The sequence below is a fragment of the Ailuropoda melanoleuca genome, chromosome 7, assembly GCF_002007445.2.
Source record: "Ailuropoda melanoleuca isolate Jingjing chromosome 7, ASM200744v2, whole genome shotgun sequence".
Taxonomy (NCBI): Eukaryota; Metazoa; Chordata; class Mammalia; order Carnivora; family Ursidae; genus Ailuropoda; species Ailuropoda melanoleuca.
The window spans coordinates 83,854,135-83,860,065 of NC_048224.1; positions in this window are offsets into that span (position 1 = coordinate 83,854,135).

Consider the following 5,931-nt stretch of genomic DNA (forward strand, 5'->3'; position numbering starts at 1 on the left):
AAGAACGACAAAATATCAAAAACAGAACCCTTCCTAATGCTTCAAGATTTCTCTTGAGGAAAGCACATCTGAACTATGTTCTGAAAGTTTACTAGAAGCCAACTAAAGGGTACAGCGGAGAATGGATGGGAATATATTTCAAGGGAGGGAAAATTGTATTTATCAAGAAACTAATGTAGCCATTGTGGCAAAATGCAAAGAGCACAAAGGAGTGCTATTAAGGTGAGACTGGAGAGGTGGGTTGGGACTAGATCAGGCAGATTAAGTAATTTGGTCCTTATCCTAAGAGCCCGGGTATGCCATGAAAGTGCTTTAAGCAGGGGATGTGATTAAACACACACACACACCAAATCTGTTTTGAAAACTGTGGTAGCTGCAGCTTAAAGAATGGATTGTAGGGGGCACAGAAGTGGATGTGGTTAAGCGGGTTACACCATGACTGCAGAAGGCCAACCAGAAGACGTTGGAAGGTGGATGACTTGGAGGCTGTGCAGAGTATGGAGTTTCTGGCCTGGGCTTCTCACACAGTTCATGACATGTAAGACCACATCGTCTGACCAGAGGAAGGCATTTTCTTCTTCTTACTGGGGTAAGAACCAGGTCATCTAAAAATTATGTCACACATTAAACTATTAACAATGGTCTCCCTTGGAAAAATGAGACTGAAGGATGGGAGAAAGAGAGGGCATTCATTTTTTACCATCGACACTTCCAGGTGATTTTTTATAAAAATATGAATACAAACAGAAGTTTAAAAATGAATATAGAAATCCCATCAAATTATTTATAAATGTAATAAGCAGGAAAGAGCTAGTACTATCTTGCTTTATGCCATTTAGGAATGGACTTTGAGCTCTCAAGAGTCCATTCCCACCCATTCTGGTTCTCAGGACTAATCTACAACAGAAGGTTGGAAGAATTAAGTGTGGGATCTACAGTAAATATTTTTTAAAATCTTAAATTGTGATTAATATTTTCTCAAGACAAAAGTCTAACAATGATCAACGGTAAGGAAACAGAGACTAAACCATGCTTCTTCTTCAGGTTATATATTAATGAGAAATCCCAGAGAGAAAAAAGCTAGATTGACTTTAGATGAGACAATGGAATCCTAAAAAATGCTCAACTAAAACCACAGAAGAAGAAAGACAAAAATAGAACAAAGAATAAGAGAAACAAACGGAAAATAATAATGAAAACGGTAGATATTAATCCGATTATATCAAAAATCACTTTGAATGTCAATGGTCAAAAAACACGGACTAACTATATGCTGTCTACAAGAAACCGGCTTTACATATAAAGACACACAGAGATAAAAAGTAAATGGACAGAGAAAAATATACCATGGTAACATTACTCAAAAGAAGTAGGAATAGCTATATTAATTTCAGACAGAACTGAATGCAAAGTAAGGGAAGGTATCACTGACAAAGGAGAGCATTACATAATGATACAGGGGTCAATTCTCTGAGACATAATCATTCTTAACGTGTATGCAGCTAACAGCAGCACATCAAACTACACAAGGCAAAAACTGCAAGGAGAAATAGACTACTCCACTATCATAGGTGGAGGCCAGTCAACACCCCTCTCTCAAAAATGACAAACCAAGCACGCAGAAAGTCAGTAAAGACATAGCTAAATTCAACACCACCATCAATCTATAAACGGCTGCAACAGGGGCACAACCTGTTTTTCTCAAGGTGTCATGGAACATTCACCAATATAGACCACATTCTGGGTGCTAAAACACATTTTAACAAATTTAAAAGAACTTAAAAAAATTAAAAGAACAGAAAACATTGTCTAATCTCAAACCACAATGCCCATTATTTAGTTTGAACTAAATAGAAACACAACTTGTCAAAACTTGTGTGATGCAGCAAAAGGAGTGCTTAGAGGTGAATTTATGCACTGAATGCATATATTAGAAAAGAAGAAAGATCTAAAAGGAATGATCTGTCTCCACCTTAGAAAACTAGAAAAGTAAGTGCAAATTAAATCCAAAGTAAACAGAAGAAAAGAAACAGTAAAAATCAGAGCAGAAATCAATGAAATTTAAAATAGGAAATCAATAGAGAAAAGTCAACAACCAAAAACTGGTTCTATGAAAAGATCAAGTAAATCAGTAAGTGCCTAACCAGGCTAACTTAAGGAAAAAAAGGGAGAACAGAAATTACTAATAACAGAAATAAAAGAGGAGCTATCACTATAGATCCCATGGAAATTAAAAGGGTAATAAAGGAAAGCCATGAACAGGTAAGTCTGTGCCCACAAATTTGATAACCTAGAAGAAATTAATCAATTCCTTGAAAGACACAAGAAGAATGAGATTATCTGAACGGGCCTGTATCTATTAAAGAAATGGAATCAATAATTAACCTTCTAAAACACAAAGCACAATGTCCAGATGTGCTCACTGGTGAATTCTATCAAACATTTAAGGAAGAAATTATACCAATCCTCTGCAATCTCCTTCAGAGGATAGAAGCAGAAGGAATACTTCCCAACTCATTCTACGAGGCCAGCATTACCAAATATCCAAACCAGACAAAGATGTTACAAGAAAACTACAGACCAAATCTCCCTTGAACATAAATTCAACAAAATATTAGCAAATCAAACCCAAAAAAGTGTTAGAAGAATTATATACCATGATCAAGTGAGATTTATCCCAGATACTCAATGCTGGTTCAGCATTCAAAAATCAATTAACGTAATCCACCACCAACAGACTAAAAAAGAAAAATCACATGATCTTATCAACAGATGGGAAAAAACCATTTGACAAACTCCAATACCCATTCAAGATAAAAACTCTCAGTGAACCAGGAGCACAGAGGAACTTCCTCAACTTGATAAAGACTGTCTATAAAAAATCTACAGCTAACAAACATCACACTTTGTGGTGAGAACTAGAAGCTTTCCCACTCCCAGGTACAGGGCAAAGATGTTGCCTCTCACCACTTCTCAACATCATACTGGAAGTCCTTATTAATACAAGATGACAAGAATAGGAAAAAGTACAGACTGGGAAGGAAAACTTAGAGAGATATTAAAAATAGCATTGCAAGTATGAGAAGAAAACAGATCTAAGTATCAGAATTAACAGTTAAGATCTGATCTGGGCATAGGGAAGGAGATGGGAGATTGCCTTTTTTTTTTTTTTTTTGTAAGTTCCTTTTGGTATACTTGATTTCTATTTGCATCTATTACTTGAATAATTTTTTGAAGAGCAAATGCAAAAGGAAAAACTGCAAGAACAGATGGAAATAATCATGGATATGTATATAAAAGCTTATTAAAAGGAACATCTCAGTGTTCTTAATGGCAAAAATGTCCTAAAATTACCAAAATGTTCAATGAGAGAGAACTCACTAAAAAATTATCATACATCGGGGTGCCCGGGGGGCTCAAATGGTTGAGCATCTGCCTTCGGGTCGGGTCATGATCTCCGGGTCCTGGGATCGAGCCCCATGTCTGACTCCGGGCTCAGCCAGGAGTGTGCTTCTTCTTCTCTCCCTGCCTGTGTTCTTTCTGTCTCTCTCAAATGAATAAATATTTAAAAAAAAATTATCGTACATCTACAATAGATATAATGCAGCCCTTAAAATGTAGAATTTTCAATGATACGGGAAAGTGTTTATGATGTATAAGGAGGGAAAAGACTGTAAAACCATAAAGACATGTTAAGAAGTCAAGTGTACACACCAAAATAATCAAAACAGTAAGTTCTTGGTAGGGAACATACAACTTCTATTTTCCTTGTGCTTTTATCTATTTTCCAAATCCACCAAAAACATGTCGCTATTCGTAAGATAAGAAGTTTTAAACACACACTCTCAAAATTTTGTTATGATTATTTCTGTGTGATGGAACTGTGGAAGATCTTTATCTGCTATTTTTTTTTCATTCCTTTGTTCATTCATTCCAATTGTCCATTGGTGGTAAAGACAACGCTGTATGTCATTATGCTTCTCTTTACACACAGGACGACATTTCTCCATATTCCTTACCATTGGCCTGCGGTCATATGGCTGGGCTCCGGTCCGGTCAGTAGAAAAGGAGAAATGATGTATGCCTGTCTGTCAGGCCCAGCCATAAAACCCAGCAGGATCTACCACTCTAGCTCCTCTCCTTCCACGGAAGATTTGAGGAGTCGAAGCTGACACTGTTACACAAGATAGAAAAATCTGGATCCCTGGGAGCCTGGAGCCCTCCTGCCACAGTGCAGCATGATAAAAGTAGATAAATTCCTACTGTCTGAAGCCACTGAGATGTTGGGGGTTGTTACAAGCAGTTCATCTATTCTAACTAATAGAGCATTACTGTTATCCGTGGGAAAACACAAACTAAAATGCTCCTTCCAAAATACAAATCTTCAACAGCAGCTCATGATCTACTGAATGAAGTCCTCAAGATGGTATACAAGGTCCTCCATAACCTGGCTCCATGCGCCTCACATCCCAAATATCTCACCGTCCCTCCTGAACACTCCCAAAGTTCCTGGACCTGGTCCTCCCCATTACAGTACAGATCACGACTGTATTGTAATTAGGTATCCATTTACCAGTTCCTTTCCCTAGATTGTGAGTCTCCTCTAAGCAAGCAGTTGTTCCTTCTTCACAGATATATCTTTAACACTTAACGCTATGTGCTAGGCATATAAGGGATAAGTAAATAATGTTTTCTTTAGAGTTCATAGCCCCCTAAAAAACATGAATTTTAGAGCCTGGAAGGTAGGGAAAAACAGCTCTCATTTTATCAGAGTATATTTTCTTCTAAAATAAATTCTCCATCTCTGAATATCTGACTAGCCTAAATCTCTTACAATATTACTGAAATAAAACCAGGAGTCAGGAATTAAATGTCTTTTTGGACTAGAACTGGTTCCTAGACCAAACTGTTCACGGGTTTGTGAAACTAAAAATTCTGATTCCTAAATTCAGAACTGAAAATTTTTTATCTTATGAATTTACAGTGAAATTACTGATGTGTGTGTGTGTATACATACACACACGTATTTATAAAATATATATATATTAAGATTTGTTTATTTTATGCTGTGATAACACTGCTTTAACATTTTGCTGTATATCTTTCTAGAGATATATATTGTCTATCTGTATATCTAACACACTTTAAAAGCCAGTTGAGGTGTGTGTTAGGGCTCTTTGCAGAGGTTGTACTGTTTTATTTTTTCATGAGCAAAAGTATGTCAATCACTGCGTACTTGACAGGATTAAGCATCATGCATTCTTCCATCAATCATTCAATAAATTTATGTTTATTTAGAGTGAAAAAAAAAGATGTATTTATTTTAGAGAGAGCATGCAATGTGGGGGGGGGGCACAGGGGGAGAGAGCGGGAGGAAAGGAGAGCAGCAGACTCCACACTGAGCGTGGAGCCCAATACCATGACTCTGGTATCACAACCTGAGCCAAAATCAAGGAGTCAGACGCCCAACCGAGCCACCCAGGAGCTCTGAAATTACTCTTAGATATTTTAAATGGTGGTGGATTCTAAATTATTTCAGATAGGAAGTAACCTTGGAAATATAAGAATCATTATTACAACCTGAAATGCTCCATTTGTAAAGGAGACACTCACAGAAAAGCAGCATATGTTATGCTCCTTGGAAACTTTAGGGTTAATAACAGCCCTTCCAGTAACTACAAAAACATTAGTTTAAAATGTATTACCACAGCATCTGTCAAGGCTGAGTCTTAGATGTTACTTCAATAGTATCCATGAAAAAATCACTTATTTTAAAGTTTGTTTTTATTTTTAAAAAATCTACAATTTTACCCACTGTATATAGTGAAATGAATTGTTAAGAAATACTTTTTTTTTTACATGGATTATCTTAAGATATAAAGAACCAAATAACTCTTTGGCTTTGTTATATGGGAAAAACAACACACAGTC